The 18361-nt window shown below is 48.4% G+C and overlaps 2 long non-coding RNA genes across 2 annotated transcripts in view; one reads left to right on the top strand and one right to left on the bottom strand.

Moving 5' to 3' along the window:
* LOC132536864 (uncharacterized) overlaps positions 1-18361 on the top strand; it is a 76704-nt gene that overhangs the window by 38652 nt on the left and 19691 nt on the right. The window lies entirely within an intron of this gene.
* On the bottom strand, positions 15958-17389 carry LOC132537057 (uncharacterized). Its single transcript, XR_009548566.1, has 2 exons — positions 17224-17389; positions 15958-16384 (listed from the first exon to the last, which is right to left on the bottom strand). It is a non-coding gene; the product is annotated as an uncharacterized LOC132537057 (long non-coding RNA).

Here is an 18361-nt window from a genome sequence, read left to right as displayed (position 1 = left end):
ATTTCTCTCTGTCCTGTCAAATAAAATAGAACAAATAAAAAAACTTATATAAAGGAAAAAATGGCCACCAGGAGCTATGGATTCATAGTGCCAGCACTGAGCCCCAGTGATAACCCTGGTAGCAATAAAAAAAAATTAAGATACATAAATAAAAAGAATGAATGGGGTCATTTTGCCACTCTCTGTTTTGGTACATTGCAAAGTCAAGTTCAGTGACAAAAGTACTGAAATAGAATCTAAGTCAGGTCATCAAGATAAGGCTCACCTGGGAGAGTGCCCGCATAGCCATGATCAGGGCTCACTTTCAAACCCAAGCCCCACCCACCTCACTGAGAGAAACTCATGTGCTCTCATGTGCTGTGGTCCCTCTCCCTCTCTCTCTCCTCTCCCTCTCCCTCTCATTCTCCCTCTCCCTCTCTCTCTTTCGCTGAAAAAGTTAACCCAGAGCAGTGAAGCCTGTACACACACACACACACACACACACACACACACAGAGAGAGAGAGAGAGAGAGAGAGAGGACATCACCTACTCCCTAAAGTCAGTGACATCTTCAAGTCTCCAAAGCGTATGCTCCATCATACATTTCAGATACACGACTTCTGTAGGTCTGCTGGCAAGCTGAGTCTTCATAAGCAGGACCTTTTTAATCTCTCTCAGAGACTGTGGTGGGCTTTGGGACCAGTGGTGACACAGCCAGGAGAGCGCAGACATCACCTTTCACAAAGACCCTGCCTTCAGACCATTGTCCCTCACTTGTAGGGGGAAAGTTTCACAAGCAGTGAAGTAGACCACAGGCCCGCCTGCCTGCCTGCCTGCCTGCCTGCCTGTCTGTCTGTCTGTCTGTCTGTCTATCTATCTACCTATCTATCTATCATATCCCTCTATATACTCCCCTTCATTCTTATTTTTCCTCTGCCTCTGTTAAAAAAAAGAAAAAAGAAAAAAAGAAAGTTAAGACTGTGGTTGGATTTACAATCCAATTTTAACTACGTTTCCTGCCCTCAGTGGCCCAATTATCGTGATAAAATAATACCCTTTAGTTCTCCCCTTTGTCTCTACCTTGGTTTGGTTAGCACGTCTGGTTGCCCCCAGTCAGACTGTATTTCACCTCAACAATGGACAAAAGGTGGATTTTCATAACGGGTCTCCCTCCACCTTCAACAGCATGGCTGTCCGTGTGGCCTTCTGCTCAGGCGGCCAGCCCCAGGGCATCCCGGCGAGTGCCCACACTGCTTAAGATCCTCCGCTATATGTCCCGTGTGTGGTGTATTCATGAAGTGACAACTCCCATACAGTACCCTTCATTCTAAAGGCACACAACGTGACGATTGTTTCCCCACTCATGAGACTTGTGTGGCCATCAGCCTGCTCAACAAAGAGAAAACACAAAAAATAATCCCCCCCTTTTTTTTTTCAGATCGCCCCCCCCCACTCCTCTCCCACCTTGCCCAGTGAGGTCTGGGAGGATAGCTTTTGCAATTTCTCCCATTTTTCTTCAAGGTATCTTGAAACTGGCATCCCTTCTCTCCCCTTCCCTTCCCAGCAGAGGATGGATTCCTGCTCCCCAGAGACAGAGATAACCGCGGTGCTTGTGTGTTACCTGTGTCCTCCTCCGTGAGCCTCAGCAGCAGTCGGAACTTCTCTTGGTTCTTCCCTTTCTCCCTCTCCACTCGACCTTCCTTCCACCTTTGCCCACAGGCGAGCTAAACTCTCTCTCCCCGCCCTAAACGAGCTTTCTCCTGATACGCTTGCCCCTCCAGCCCTCACCACTTCTCTTCTGTCTCCACTGCCAACTTCTCAGGAGAAGCCTGTACTCACTGATCTCCACTTCCTGGCCACCCACTCCTGACTTATACCTCAGCCACCTGGCTCCCAGCCATGGGCTGTGATAGCCGTACTTTAGCTCAGATCACCAAGGAAAACACTGGATACTAGAGAATTCACTTGAAACCAAGGTTTAAAAAGAACAGGCCTTTATGGTAAAGTTCTCACAAGAATTAAATACCCCCCCCCAATTCTCACAGTTGTGTATTGTTCATTTAAAAGGGGGGGGAGATCTTTATTGTTTTTATGAAAGAGGAAGAAACTTCAGGATTGCAACTTACAAGTCATGTGGACTCTTCTTCCTCTTCTCTCCAATACTCATATTTAAAAAAATTTTTTAAAATATTTATTTATTTATTGTTGTGGTTGTTGTTGTTGATGTTGTTGTTGGCTAGGACAGAGAGAAATGGAGAGAGGAGGGGAAGACAGAGAGGGGGAGGGAAAGACAGACACCTGCAGACCTGCTTCACTGCCTGGGAAGCGACTCCCCTGCAGGTGGGGAGCCTGGGGCTCAAAATGGGATCCTTAGGCCTGTCCTTACGCTTTGCGCCACATGCGCTTAACTCACTGCGCTACCGCCAATACTCATATTTTTTAGAGTGTGATAACCACCGGGGCTGTTTCATGCACCTGTCAGGATGTATAGTGTGCCACTTCTCCATTTTGTATCTGCTGTGTCTCTGTCAGGTATCATGGTTCATGCAGTCCATACTCTTGACTTATCAAAGCAGTCCCCAGGAATAACAATGAGTCAGTGTAACTCTCCCGTTATGTGAAGACGGGAAACATAAGGAATAAAAGTTGACTCCAAAGATAGCTGGCATGAAAATACATCTATAGGGAGTCGGGCAGTAGCGCAGCGGGTTAAGCGCAGGTGTCGCAAAGCACAAGGACCGGCATAAGGATCCCGGTTCGAACCCCGGCTCCCCACCTGCAGGGGAGTCGCTTCATAAGTGATAAACCAGGTCTGCAGGTGTCTGCCTTTCTCTCCCCCTCTCTGTCTTCCCCTCCTCTCTCCATTTCTCTTTGTCCTGTCCAACAACGACGACATCAATAATAACACAACAATAAAACAACAAGAGCAACAAAAATGGAAAATAAATAAATATATATAAAAATTTTTTAAAAAGAAAATACATCTATAATAGCCGGCCCTGGCAGTCGGGGATAGGAACACACACACACACCCTTTTAACGATGAGAATAGAGTTGAGTGTCAACACTGAACTCTCGTGAGTTTCTGGTAGGCTTCTGCGTGTCGCTGGTTCTGTGCTGTGACTCACTTTCACAGGGATTCTGCTGACAGTCATGTACCGCAGCCTCTCACAGGAGGTATCATTACTTCTGCCTTGACATATCTGCCCTAGTGCCATCAGTTAACCCCTTGCTTGCCAGCTTCACAAGGCAAACACATTGTAATTAGTGTAATGGCATTCACTCACAGTATAAGGATCAACTGAGCCTTCAGAAAACTGAGGTGTGTCCTCTCTGTGGGGCTCCCCAGGCCTCAGACAACCAAGGAAGATCCTGTGGCTGGCCTTGCCTCCTGCCTTGCTAGGTGACAGCTGTGATTATCTGCACAATGAGAGTCTTTGTGCCACTCTAAGCAAATAAACAATTGCTATGGCTGAGTTGTTTTTGAAGCAGAGTGGCAGGAATGTTATGGTTTGCAGAGTGTGAAGGGTGCTTGTCTCGGGGAGGTGATTAACCAGAACGCTCTTCTCTTGGGTGTCTCTGTAAGGGGAAGGAGCTCGCTGTAGCCACGAGGCTGTCTCAGAGCCAGGCAAGAAAGAGCTAGAAACACTAGAAAATGCCGGAGCTGGAGGTCACATTGCATTCCCACTGCAACAGCACGGAGGTGACTGAGCGCAGACAGACTGCATTAAGTTTGCTTTTGAGTAATTAAGAACTGACTGTGGAGGAATCTCTTCCTCTTACACTTCCCTAAGTGTCTGCCTAGTTAAGAGCCGGAACCCTGCAAACTGGAGTGGTGGCACAGCTTTCCTTGGCGGCTCCCTCACCACTCCTCGGAGCTCTAATTAGGACTGGAGGGAGTCCACCTCGCCCCTTGCCCCCCACTGCTGACTGACACAACACCCCGCACACACCGAGAGGAATTCTAGTTACCACAGGAGCACTAGAGAGATTTCCCACAATGATTTGTTCCAGTGTAAAGATGTGTCTTTTGATTCTGACAAAACCAGAAAACATTGCTGTGGACTGTGAGGCTGTTTAGCTGTGTGTTTACCAATACCCTGCAGGCTTTGGTCTTTGAAACGCAACAAGATTCCACCATGCTGCTTCATCTCTCCTCACTTGGTGAGTGAGTGTGTGTGTGTATGCGTGTGTGTGAATGAGTGTGTGTATGTGTGTGTGAGTGTGGGTGAGAGTGTGTGAGTGTGTGTTTATGTGTGTGTGTGAATGGGTGAGAGTGTGTGTGAGTGTGTGGGTGAGTGTGAGAGTGTGTGTGAGTGTGTAAGTGAGTGTGTGAGTGAGTGTGTGTATGTGTATGAGTGTGTGAGTGAGTGTGTGTATGTGTGTGTGAGTGTGTGTGTGTGTGTGAGTATGTGTGAGTGTGTATGAGTGTGTGTGTGTGTGTGTGTTTGAGTGTGTGAGTGAGTGTGTGTGTGTGAGTGTTACACTACACAATCAAGCACCAACAGGGAATATGATGAACAGACTTTAGCATGGAGGTTCTGCTTGATACTCCACCGGGAGAGGATACTCTGGGTTGTACTTGCATACACTCTCTGCCTTGACCATGGCTCTCAAAGCAAGCCAGCGCTGAGACAGTCTGAGGGCATGAGAGCGCACGGAAACTGAACACGGAGCCACAAACACCCAGCAGATAATAAGGAATGAGCAGGTTGCATAAGAGCTTCACTCTGAAGCCTTCTTCTCTACCATAATGACAATGACTTTGCTTTTGCTGAGCTTTCTGTTGTTCTAGTCAAATACTCAAACCCCTTTACTCTTTAAAATCAGGTGGCCCTTCTAAACTCTAAAAAGAAAAAAAAAAGCCCTGGCCACATGTTCAAAAATGTTCCCAGAAATGTGAACATTCTGCAGTCCTCAGACCCTGGGAGCTACACCCTGAAGCTGCCCAAGTCCCCCTTCTGTTGTTCAGCAAGATTGGCCTGCTGATTGTCACTGTGAAGTACCTAAAAGAAGTGTCACCGTAGTCTTTCCCCCCTCAGAGTTCCTGCCTTTTAAGAAAGAAACTGCAGTGGGCTGGGAGGTGGCACACTTGCTTGAGCACACATGTCACCATGTGCAAGGACCTGGGTTCAAGCCCCTGCTCCCCACCTGTGAGGGGAAGCTTCATAATCAAAGCTCTGCCATCCCTGGGACTCCTCCATTGTTGTCCAGAGGGCTCCTCTGTAATACCCAAACTCAAGCCCAGGAACCTGTGCGTGGAAAAGGTGTGCACCCTTCCAGGTGAGCTCTCTCCTAGCCCCTGAAACTTGCTTATCTTTTCCACTAATGAGTCAAGGAAATCATTCCAAACCGTGGCATGTCCCAGTAGTTGCACAGTATTCTGTTGTAGGAAAACGCTTAGGTTTAAATTCTGCTAGTGAGCATACACTGCTTTTCTTTCTTCTTTACTGTAAATAACACTCTACTAAGTGTCTTTTATAAATGCATGTGTGTGAGTTTTTCAGAAGATAAATTGCTAGAAAGAGTCCCACTTAAAAAAATTTTAATAAATACTAACAAATTGTACCCCCAATAAATATTTTATCAATCCACTCCACCTAGAGTTACTTGAGTTTTATTGTCGCCTTATCATGGCTATTAGATATTGTAGCCGATTTTTGAATCACTGCCAGTTGGCCATGTGAAAAGTGTATCACTGTGGCCTCCATCTGTATTTCACTGACTATGAAGAGGTCACGGACCTTTCTGTAAGAATTTCCTCCCACTATAAGTTTCTTGTTGTTCTTCATAGAGTATTGACACCTTTCTAATTAAGTTTGAAAGAATTCTTGTAAGTTTCATCTGGCCGTATTCCTTTTGCATGCATTGATCTGACTTATCTTTCCGTGGCTCTTCTTTAAGATGATGCTTTAGTGTAGACTTTCAATGTGTGTCTTATGAACAGCAAATTATTGGGAAATTGTGCAGATGTGGTTGACTTAGACAGGACCCACAAACCACCATATTTCCATGTGAGTATTATTTATTCACATACCAATCTTCTGCTTTGTCTTAAAAACGACTAAAGGTCTCCCCACCACGTTATCCCCTCAGGGTGCTGTTAATTAATCCAACCAGTTAAAACCAGCACAACAGTTGCTAAGGACGCTTCCACCTTCCCAGCATGCCTTTTTGCCTCTCTCCACCCCTTTTCCTAGCCGTCTCCGTTCTGGACTTGCCACTTCTGGTTTTACCCTATAAAGCCCACTTCTGTTTCTAGTTTCTCTCTCTTCCTCCCTCTTCTCTGTCCCACGACCCGACCTGGAGAAGGGCAGGTGTGCAGAGCGGGAGACAGCCGTTGCGGTCCACGTGGCTTAATCGACTGCACTCACACCGGACTCTGGGTTGCCCGCATCAGTAAAAAATTGTATCACCACGCGGCCACGAGTCCCTCGTCTCTCTCTCTGGCAAAGCTAGCCCGGCAGCAAAAAGTGGCCCTGCTTCCTCATCCAGCTGGCAGCATCTGTCTGTCAGTGTGCTGAGTGCTATGGGAGGAGAGAGGCACACCTTCGAGCCCTGCTGCCCACCGACACCCTCTCCCTGCTGGCTTCAGCTGCACTGCCTCTGGGCCGCTTGCTTTTGGCCTCCTTTCTTCTCTGCTGGTTTTCGCCTGGTTAGTGGGACTAAGCTTCCACTTAGCTTTGACCATCAAAGTCAAAGTCATGCTGTCGTCTGCAACAGAATCTTGATTTTCCTGCCCACACTTAAGCTTCCTAGAAGTAAATGGACAAGGGCTGGGCGGTGGCACGCTCGGTCCAGTGGACACATTACGGCGCACAAAGACCCAGGCTGGAGTCCCTGCTCACCTGCAGGGGGATGCTTTGCAGGCAGGTGTCTGCCTGTCTCTCTCCCCGTCTGTCTACCTCTATTCTCTCCATTTCTCTCTGTCTTACCTAATAATAAATAAGTACAGAAATAAATAAATAGATAAATAAATAAATAGAAGAATTGGCTGTCAGGAGCAGTGGATTCACCATGCAAGCACTACGCCCCAGCAATAACTCTGGTGTCAATTAAAAAAAAAAAAAAGTAAATGGGCATATTTGTTACACATCTTTCCACGGTTGTCATCTGTCTCTTCTGGAAGCAGAATCTTAAAATTTTGCACTAAAATTCCTATCTTTGGGGGAGCTGGGCGGTAGCACAGTGGGTTAAGCATAAGGGCCAGCATAAGGATCCCGGTTCGAGCCCCCGGCTCCCCACCTGCAGGGAGGTCGCTTCACAAGCAGTGAAACAGGTCTGCAGGTGTTTATCTTTCTCTCCCCCTCTGTCTTCCCCTCCTCTCCTGATTTCTGTCTGTCCTGTCCAACAACAGCTATGACAACAATAACAGTAATAACTACAACAAGTGCAACAAGGGTAATAAAATGGGAAAAATGGCCTCCAGGAACAGTGGATTCATAGTGCAGGCACGGAGCCCAGCAATAACACTGGAGGCAAAAAAAAAAAAAATCCATTATCTTTGGCATCGGTTAGATACTACAGATTTTATTTTCACCCATCTGTCTGTCTGTCTTGTAAACCTCAGCCTTCTTCCTTGATTTCTTATTCTCTGTCATTTCCCTTTGGTTGGAGCGGGTCCCTGAGCTGCGCTCTGTGGGGTGTGGAGGGAGTTGGTTCTCTCTGGTACCCATCTGCTCACTGGAGTTCTGGGTGTGATTCTGTGGCCATGCTCCTTTTGCATCGCAGTCTCGTCTCTTAGCACAAAGCTGCTTGCCTGTGAAAAGTTCAAGCCTATCTGATGCTTCCTTGCAAATTTGTGTACTTTTTAATTATTATTGCTGCCTAGAAGCTTGACTTGAGACTTTACTTTTTTTTTTTCCCCCAGGGTTATCGCTGGGCTCGGTGCCTGCACCAGGAATCCACAGCTCCTGGAGGCCATTTTTTCCCCCTTTTGTTGCCCTTGTTGTTGTAGCCTCCTTGTGGTTATTATTATTACCATTGTTGATGTTGTCCGTTGTTGGATAGGACAGAGAGAAATGGAGAGAGGAGGGGAAGACAGAGAAGGGGAGAGAAAGATAGACACCTGCAGACCTGCTTCACCGCCTGTGAAGCGACTCCCCTGCAGGTGGGGAGCCAGGGGCTCGAACCGGGATCCTTACGCCGGTCCCTGCGCCTTGCACCACTTGCGCTTAACCCGCTGTGCCACCGCCTGACCCCCAACTTGAGACTTTTCTAATAACATGAAGTGAAAAGTTACTCAAAGAGAAAATATTAACATCTGTCTCAAGGCCTTAACATTTACCAGTGGCATCCGTTTCTTTTGAATTTCTAAGCTGAGTAGCAAAAGATAAAAAAAATGATTGACTGACAAGACAAAAATAGTAGATTATGCAGAATAATGTTTTAATTTTTTAAATTTGTAGTTAATAATAGGTTACAAGACTGCAAGATATTAGTGTATAGTTCCATACCACATCCACCACCAAAGTTCGTTTTTTAAAGAAAAAAAAATAATTTTCTAATGGCAGTAGTTTGGGAGAATGTTTATAAAGTGACATGCTACATAATAAGTGTCTCAAGAGTGCAGAAGAATCCATGGAGTCAGGAGGGAGTTGCAGCGTTCACTGCGTGACACTCAGCAGTGGGGAGAGAGACACCACAATGTCACTTGTGGTGTTTCCTCCAGAGGTTCCCTGAGAAGTTACACATGTACTGCAGACCCCCCAGCTCTCCTTTAAGAAGTGAGAGGACCAGAACTTGAACCCAGGACTCTGCCTCCCTGCTTGTTCTCTGCAGGGCCCTGAGGGGCTGAGTGTCCTGGGCACAAGACCCGTCTCTGGGAGGGGACAGGCTTAATGCCAGCTGTTCTGCCAGCAGCCTTCATGTCATTGTCAGAGCTGGCTCTGTTTCATGAACTTCATTTGGGGGAGAAAAAAAACTAGCATATTTCTTCATATTGGTAAAAAAAAAAAAAAAGTAGGTTGTGAATCTGTGATGCATGAGAAAAAATGTCCCTTCCAGGTGCGTTTGTATACATTTAGCATTTAGGGCAATTTGCCCAGAAATCCAATACTAATTTACCCCAGGATCTCCGCTCATAGTGACTGTTGGAATTTTTGGCAAGTAGATTTCCCTGAGGGTAAGAGTCAACTTAAGAAGTCTCCTTAAAGAAAAGGTGTTAGGAGTCAGAGGTAACAGTTCAAAGCCTGGTGTTCAAAGGTGGGGAGGACCCAGTAAGGCAGTGCTCGTGGTGAAGAGGCTGAGAGGTGTCTGCTTCTGTCCCCTCAGCCCCTGCCCAGGTGATGGACCCGTGGAGGGACTGGCGGGCAGTGCTGACAGTCTCCTCTTCCCAACACGCTCCCCTTACCTCTGCCAGGGAAAGAGCCACAGCGACACTAACCGCCGGCTTCAGTGGCCACTTAGCACATGCCATGTGCTGTTCTGAGGGCTCTAGTGTTGACTCACGCTTCACGGAGGCTCTAGGAGTTTGCACGCCTAGCGTGTAGATGAGAAGACTGGGGTCCCGTGAGAGCAAGTGGCTGTGAGAGATTATCCAGCTAGTAAGTGTCAGATCCAGGATTTGAACCTGCACCGTCTGGGCCACCTCTGACCATTCCTTGGACCAGCGTTTCTCCAGTTGAGTGTGATTTGGTTTGAAGAAAGTGGCGGTTATGGGCCTGGCTCATACCAATCACCAGTGTGCTCTCCCTACTCTAAAGCTGTTCTGATGAAAGAGCAGCCAAGACTTCAGCATCCAGGTGGGAAGGGGTAGAGATCAGGGGAGAAACTCCAGCCCGTCGGGCAGGTCAGCACTCATCCCCAAACCGTCTTTGGCAACAAGCCTCGGTCACGCCCTGCTGCCTCGAACACCAAAGGCACCGCACCTGCTCACTGCCTGATCAGAGCCCTTTGGAGAAGTGGGCACGGCTGAGCCCGCAGAACAGGGGCATCGTGGGCAAGGGGCTGAGAGGCACAGGCCAGACATGAGAAGAAACATAAGGAACACTTCTCACTTCTGTGTCCAGGTCCAACTCAGACAAAAATATCTGCTTTTGATTTCCCAACTTGACTTTGATTTTTTGCTGTTCAGAGAGCTGGCCTGCCTCAGTTTCCCCTTCTTCTATGCACTGAGCAGGAGACATGACTGAGGCAGGCTTGTGGATCGTTGTCAAGTGTGAGGGAGAAGAAAGGAAGCCCGTCCCATTCTTTCTTCCTGTTGCCCGAGGATCCTGGAGGCTCACTCTGACACGTTGCCAGTTAACCCGTCCCAGGGGAAGGACACCTTCCTACTCACAACCAAGTGCCCAGGTGAGTTGGCCCAGAGTTACCCTTCTACAAAATGGCACTGCCCAGGAACCTCGAGGGGCTTCTCTGGCTCACTGGCTCATCCTGAAGAGTGAGAGGCTCCATAGAACCTTTAAAAATGTTTATTTTATGTATCTATTAATTAATAGGAGAGAGTGTGGGAGAAAGAACCAGAGCATCACTCAGACTCAGGCACATGCGATGCTGGGAGTCAAACTCAAGACCTCATGCTCACAGTTCAAGCCTTCTACCCGTTGGACCACCCCCTACCCCGGGCCTGCTCTGTGGACTCGTACAGTCAGGGAGCGAGTGGAGACTTTGGTTTTCTGTGTCTTCCCACACTCAAGGCTGTCTGTCAAGGACATCTCTCTGGCCGTCAGGGGGATCTGCTGGCGGCAGGAAAGGGAGATTAGCCGCCTCATCTTTCCACCAGCCTCAGAGGAACTGCTCTCTGCCAAAGTGCCCACCCCCCTGTGAAAGGATTCTCTTTCTTCTGGTTTCAATCCACTTCTCTGGCAAGAAGTGTGCGCTGTGTCCTGATGCTTCCCTCCCTCTGCCCAGGCCTGGAGTGACTGTTGAGCTTGTGGCCTCGCTGCTGTAATCCAGAGCCCCCAGGAGACTCCTGCACCAGGCATGGGGCTTCGCATGGAACAGCTGAGGGCTGGGGGTCACTTCCCCAAGGGCCACGGGTCTAGTCAGCTCTGCGAGGAGGCCTGTGCTGCTCTTACATGGCCCCATGGCCCCAGGAGCCAACCTGGTGCCCGACATTACGGGGCTTCAGCAGCCTATAGGGTTCAGTGGAACCTTCCACATGGGCTTCTTGGCAGACTAGCTCCAGGGCCAGGGCCAGAACGCTGCATGCAGTGCGGGGGACAGCCCAGGAGAAACTATCTCCATCCTATTCTCAGTGACCGAAACCAGGCACAACGGTGCCTTCTTTCATGATACCCCACAGGTGCCCAGCTAAGAGATGGGTTTGTGCTGGCGGCACACTTGGCTAAGTGCACATGTTACCATGCACAGGGACCTGGGTATCTCTACAAACTACACCAATTCCAAGAAAGCCAGCCTGCCAGTCACTCCTCTGGTGCCAGCAGTAAAGCAGAGTCCACACATGTGAAACACAATGGAAGTCCCTGCCCACCACAACCACCCTACAGGTGGCCTGGGAAGTGGCTCAGTGGGTAGAGCGTTAGCACCTCAAACAGCTGCCCTACAAGAAGTGTTCTCCAAGCCATGACTGGGATGGGTAGGGACCTTGCCAACCCTTCCCTCAAGTGTCACACCGTGTCTCTGTCAGCTGCTCTGAGCAGGATCCGGCTCAGAACAATCTTGAGACCCAACATAAATTTTCAGGGAAGTGGGAAACAGTGGATAAATAAGGTTATTATTAAAAGTCGCTCATCTTTATTAATAAAAAAGATGGCTTACCAGGTGGAGGGCGTGCCTTGCCGTGAATTTCCGGGCACCGCCTAAAAGTGCTGTGACGCCAGGGAGCCCTAACGTGCTGTGGTGGCTCTGCCTGTCTGCCTCCCCTCAGTCTCTGTGAAGGCAAGCATGTGAGAAGCTGAGGCCCTAGCTTACAGACAGACAGACAGACAGACAGACAGAAGTTAATCTACACACATCTTCAGTCACATCAGATTGAAAGATAGTAAGGGCTCCGAGGAGTCTGTCACCTCCTTTTGTTTAACTGGTTGGTTGGTTGGCGGGTTTATTTTTTTTGCTCCTGTTTGGCTGTTGTCTATGCTGTTGGGGAGTTATCTGCACACGTGGTCTCTCACTGCTCCCCTCTTCCCAGCATCACAGAATTTACTCCAAGGAAATTGACAGATTCCTTTCCCAGGAGTTTTAAGTCTATTTGTTTGTATTAATGAGAGGGGGGTGGGGCGGGGGGACTCTGAACAAGAACCATAGCTGTAACTCTGGCATTTGCCCTCTGGGGAATCAAACTTGGGACCTCATACTTACAAACTGCTCATTCTCTCCATTCTACCACCTCCCCAGCTGCCCTTGTCCAGTGTCTGTCTGTTTTGCCACCAGGGTTGTTACAGGGGCTCGGTGCTGGCACTATAAAACCACCACTCCCAGAAGACTTTTTTGTCCCTTTTTCTTTCTATTTTATTTCCTAGAACAGAGATAAATTTAGAGTGGAGGGGGAGATAGGGAGAGAGAGCTAGTGAAGCGGTTCCCCCCGTGGGTGAGAAGCAGGGGCTCCAACCTGGGTCTTCACACGTGGTGATGTGTGTGCTCAACTAGGCACGCACCTCCTGGTCCTCCCCTTCTGCAGTTAGTTTTTTTTTTTAATATTTGTTTATTTATTCCCTTTTGTTGCCCTTGTTTTATTGCTGTAGTCATTGTTGTTGTTGTATTGATGTTGTCGTTGTTGGATAGGACAGAGAGAAATGGAGAGGGGAGGGGAAGACAGAGAGGGGGAGAGAAAGACAGACACCTGCAGACCTGCTTTACCGCCTGTGAAGGGACCGCAGGTGGGGAGCCGGGGGCTCGAACCGGGATCCTTACTCCGGTCTGTCTTTGCATTTTGTGCCACCTGCACTTAACCCTCTGTGCTACCACTGGACTCCCCCATCTGCAGTGTTTAAACGTTTACTAGTTTGCCATAACACACACAAGTTTTCAAGCATTTTTTTTTCCCTCTACGTAAGTAGACTATGGAAAGCTTTTGAGAAAGCTAAATTCAGTTCTGTCCCTGGTGGAGATAAGGACGCTCTCGCAGAGACGCGTGGGGCGTCTGTGCTGTCTACCCATCATTTAAACCACTCACCTCTCCCTCAAGAAGCTGCACCCTTCATAACACAGCCCCTGTTTTACCTCGATCTCAGCTCCTTTTTAACTTTCCTCTTCATTCTGCGTCCCCTCCTCACTTCATTTCCATTCCTTTCAACCCTTCTTCTAGCGAGTGAGAGAAAGCGTGTTTAAGGCAAAGGGGATGGTCTCTGCTTAACGGGTAACAAAGGATGGTGGGGTCTGCTTTGCCATGCAAGGCTCAGACCCTGCCGGCTGTCCTGTCCAGGCTCCTGAGCATCAGAGAGAAATCATGTACTTAGTCCCTTTTGTTTACACACCAGGAGATTAGGTTTCCTTAAATTCCAAAGGAATTTCAAAAGATTAACTTTTAGATAGGAAACTTCATAGGCTGAGCAGGTTGAGAGAAGAAAAAAGAGAAGAAAAAAATATATATATATTATGTCACCCTCCAGCAGTTCCATCAAGGGATGAAATTTTAAATCACATCATGTCTCACACCCATTTCTTAGTGCAAAATAAATCACTCGAAGAGAGTGCAAGCCAATTTTTACTTTTAAAATGTTGTGTCCTAAGGCTGTCTCCTTGAACTTCAAAAGCACACTTTGTAATTATTCTACCTATCAAAGGAAACCCAACATTTCACCTTCAATCTTCTCCAGCTGGTGTTATCACTTTTAATTGTTAATAAACCACATCCATTTTAAACTGATCATTCTGCTTGGGAATGCGGTATTTCCCAACAGAATACGCGCCGGGTCATAGAGAAATGAACTTAATTACAGACCAGCTCCAGTGGAAGGAGGCTTCTTCTCAGTACCCAGCAGCGGTCTGGTTTCAGCAATGCCTGTCCTACTGGGCCCCCAGGCATTTTGGCTTTTCTGGCATGAGAAGGGTACAGCAACCCAGGGGCGTCATCGAGCTCTGGATGGTGGGTTGTGAGCTGAGCTTAGGCACTTTTTTTTTTTAAGAGAAATGAAGGACTAGAAAGTTATTTGTGGAACTCAGACCTCGCTCTCAAACAGCATCAGTTCTTCAGATTCTCTTCCCTGGCCCCCAACTCCCCACCTGCCGGGGAGTCACTTCACAAGTGGTGAAGCAGGCCTGCAGGTGTCTGTCTTTCTCTCCCCCTCTCTGTCTTCCCCTCCTCTCTCCACTTCTCTCTGTCCTATCCAACAACAGCAATAACAACAATGACAACAAAAATGAAAAGAAAAAAAAATGGCCAGCAGGAGCAGTGGATCCGTAGTGCAGATACCAAGCCTGAGGGATAACCCTGGAGGCAAAAATAAATAAATAAATAAATAAATAGGTGCTGGGTGGTAGCTCACTTGGTTGAGCGCACATGTTACAATGCACAGGGACCCGGATTTGAGCCCCCAGCCCCCACCTGCAGAGGGGAAGTTTTGCCAGTGTTGAAGCAGGGCTACAGGTGTCTCTCTGTCTCTCTCCTTCTCTATTTCCCCCTTCCCTCTTGATTTCTGGCTGTCTTTCTCCAATAAATAAATAAATATATATTTTTAAAATGTTATTTTAAAGTAAAGAACTGCAGCTTGAGAAATGGAGCCAGATTCTGGAGCTGGTGTCTGGCCAGGCCCGTGATCTGTGTTCACACACTAAGAGGATGTAGCCAGCTCCCCACCCCTTCATGGCCAGGCTGCTGGGCTGGAGTAGGGCCTCCTCCCTACATGGGGACCAAGGCCCAGATGCCAGAGTGGGCCCTGGACTGCCACCCACCTCCCATTGGATGGGAACCAAGATGCAGACAGAGATCAGACCCGCTGGAAAAATGCCCAAAGCAAGAACCAAGAGATTCACTTTAGGGCAGTTTCAGGGAAAGAACAAAGGGCCTCCTCACATGTGCCTATGATCCTCCCAGCCCAACATTTTACCCTCTGGGAGAGAGAATTCGAGTGAGAAGAAAGAGGGAAGAAGACAGAGCAGAGACATCACAGCAGCGCTCTGCCATGTGGTGCTGGGAACGGGACCCAGGCCCTGACACACAGAGGCCCCACAGACCTAATGCGTGCACTGTACCCACCGAGCTGCCTCCCAATCCTGAGAGAGATTTCTGACAACCAAAAAATCGTCCTTAGAGGCAAACGCAGGGGGCCTCTGTTTCCTGGCCCTCTGGCCTCAGAACCGCCCTCACCCCCCCCCCCACACACACACTGCCCACCTCACAGCCCCATGTGTCGGCCTGCCCCGACACACACAACCAGTGATGAAACTGAACACTGTCCACTTAGACGTGGGATTAGGGGCAGCCAGGCGGGCTGGGGGAGGCACATTCCACAGCCTCCTGCTCACTTGGCGGATGCAGGGCAGTCCCAGCTGACAGAGGGGGAGCTGCCTTCCGCAGAACAACCAGACGCTTTTTTATCCGCAGACGGGGTCACCCCCCACCCAGTGTGCAGAAACCCACCCACATGGTCCCTGCCCTCCCTGACAGTCCTTTCCTGCCTGTTTTCTGGCTGTGAAACCAGACGGCATATGCAAGCATGGCTGCTTCTTTTCAGAAAGCCGGGCACAACTTGGGGCGGGGGGGGGGGGGTACCCAACGTCATGTTGAGACCAGCTGGAGTCCACCAACTTTGAGTGACTATAAGCCATCGATAGCCAGGAGGCTGCGAGTTCTTTCTTCAGTGCTTGTGGCAGAATGAGAGAGAGGGAGAAAGAGAGACAGAGAGGGGGAGGAGAGAAAAGAAAGGAAGAAGGAAGGGAGGGAGGAAGGAAGAAAAAGGGAGAAAGAAAAAGAGAAGAATGAAGGAAAGGAGGGAGGGAAATGATAGGGAAGGGAAGAAAGAAAGGAAAAGGGATTTTCAGACATTATTTGATCATCTTCTTAGTCAAATATGCTCACACGATGACCACACAATCACAGAAAACTTATTTACTGGGCCAAACTTGGGAGAGATAAACTTGGGAACAGATTTATGACTCAGCTTTCATTTCACAAAGAAGGAAATTGAGGCCTGGAGAAGTCCGATGAATGCCCCCAGGTGGTGTCGGAAGAAGCCAGGCCCCAGAGCTGACAGGCAGTTGTAACAAGGACATTCCTGCAGGACCAGGCAGGCACCTCTCAGTGCACACACCTTGTCTCCTTGGGACCTCATACAATGCCACCCCCCCCCCAGCCTGGAGTGGGGTCCCTCATGACAGCAGAGCCCCTTGTCACAGACGCAACACCCTGGAGTAACGGCAGCCACTGGAGCCTTTTGTGCACACAGGGAGAGGAGCAGCAGACGCCCCCAAAAGAATTCTGGTCCGTACTCCTGGACGAGGAGAAATGTTCAGGAAGAATGACCAGAGGGCTCCGACCTCCATCTCTATGGGGATCCGGAGGATCTGGTGTGGTTGTAATGTAAAAAAGCAGAGAAGGCAAGACCATAGGGAAAAAATGTGAAGAAAAACATATGTAAGTATAGATAGATAGCTGTAGAGATAATAGTCAACCCAGATCTGTGGCCTTGGGAGACCTACTGCAGTTTGCAAAAAAAGGAATGGGGACACAGAACTCCGGTGGTGGGAACTGTGTGGAATTAGAACCCTGTTGTCTTATCATTTTATAAGTCAACATTAAATTACTAATAAGAAATAAATAAATGAAGAGAAACAGCCGTCATTTCTCCATTTCCCCTTATTTATATGCAGGCCACCACCACCACCACCTGCCAAAGAAAAACATGCTCATTGCAAAAAAGATTTTTAGGGACCTGGTTGTGATGCACAGGGTCGAGCACACACAATGCCATGCTGAGAGATCTGGGTTCAAGAACCCGCTCCCCACCTGCAGGGGGGATGCTTCACTAGCAGTGAAACAGGTCTGCAGATGCCTCTCATTCTTTCTTACCCTGTCTCCCCCTCCCATCTCAATTTCTCTTTGTCTTATCAAATGAAAGAGAAGGAGGAGGAGGAGGGAGAGGAGGAGGAGGAGGAGAAAGAAAAGAAAGGAAAAGAAAGGGGAAATGGCTCCTGGGAGTACAGCATCAAGCCTCAAAGATAACCCCGGTAGCAATAAAATAATATAAAAAATAGAGAAGTTTTCTTAAGGATAAAGCAGTATAAACATAAGTATATATGACCTTCCATGTGAAGAGAGAGCGCAAGCCACAGTGAAAGAACAAGTTCAGAATATGGTTGTCCACATGCACTGGAGTGGTTAGAACATCCTCTGTCCCGCTTACCAAAACCACTTCAAGGGCAATTGCAAAGAACGTTGCAGCAAACTCTACTGAGCATTTGATTTTGGAGGGGACATTGATGTCACCACTGAAGAACTAGCTTCCTTTCTGTGCCGGCCGGCACTTGTAGCTTGATCCACGTCTGCCTCCGAGAGCCCTGTGGAGGCCGGAGGTGAGGCTGGAGCCCGCCAGGGCACTGGACACTCCCTGTTCACTGCTTCCCAGTACAGGCGACCGATGGCCACTGCCAGCTCTGCCAGAGGTCACTGTGAAATCATGAATCAGCGCCAGGGTCAGAGTCACCCGACTCATCTGGGAGAGAGACCCACGACCCTTAAAGACCCTCTCTCTATATATATTTTTTAATCTTATGTTTTCTTTATTTTTATTAGTGATTTAATATTGACTTACAGAATTATAAGATAATAGGGATATAATTCCACACCGTTCCCACCACAGAGTTCTGTGTCCCCATTCCCTCCGTTGGAAACTGCAATAGCTCTCCCAAGTTCATAGATATGGACTGATTGTATATATGTTGGGGGGATTTTTTTTTTTTTTTTGCCTATTTTCCAGTGGCCCTGCTTTTACTTCCTAAGTTCACAAGTGGTGAAGCAGGGCTGTGGGTGTCTCTCTGTCTCTCTCTCCCTCTCTTTCTCCCCTTTCCCTCTTGATTTCTGGCTGTCTATCCAACAAATAAAGATAATAAAAATTATAAATAAATAAATAAAAGCAAGATTCCTGGTGACAAATGCTTTGGGCCCTGTTTCTGGTGTGTGTGTGTGTGTGTGTGCGCGCGCGCGCGCGTGTGCACAGAAGGTGGGAGTTCTGGCTTCTGTACTTGCTTCTCCACTGGACATGGGTGTCATATGCTTTACATTGGTTTGTTCTAGCCCTCCCCCCGCCAAGAGAATTGGATCAGTCCAATTAATTTCGCGGTCCTGCTTGGCCCTGCCAAAAGGAACCCCGGGAGAGGGTTCCTGAGTTGGAGAGTGCCAGAGTTCCGGAGTTCCTGAGTTTGAGAGTTCTTGAGTTCCTGAGTTCGAGAGTTTCAGGGTTACAGAGTAAGAGAGAGGGCCAGAGAGACAGAGTTCCTGGGTTCTTGAGTTCCAGAGTAAGAGAGAGTTCCAGTGTGCCAGAG

This window comes from Erinaceus europaeus, chromosome 2 (assembly GCF_950295315.1).
Source record: "Erinaceus europaeus chromosome 2, mEriEur2.1, whole genome shotgun sequence".
Classification (NCBI taxonomy): Eukaryota; Metazoa; Chordata; class Mammalia; order Eulipotyphla; family Erinaceidae; genus Erinaceus; species Erinaceus europaeus.
The sequence above is the reverse complement of the archived record's forward strand: the minus strand, read 5'-3'. Positions and strand labels throughout refer to the sequence as shown.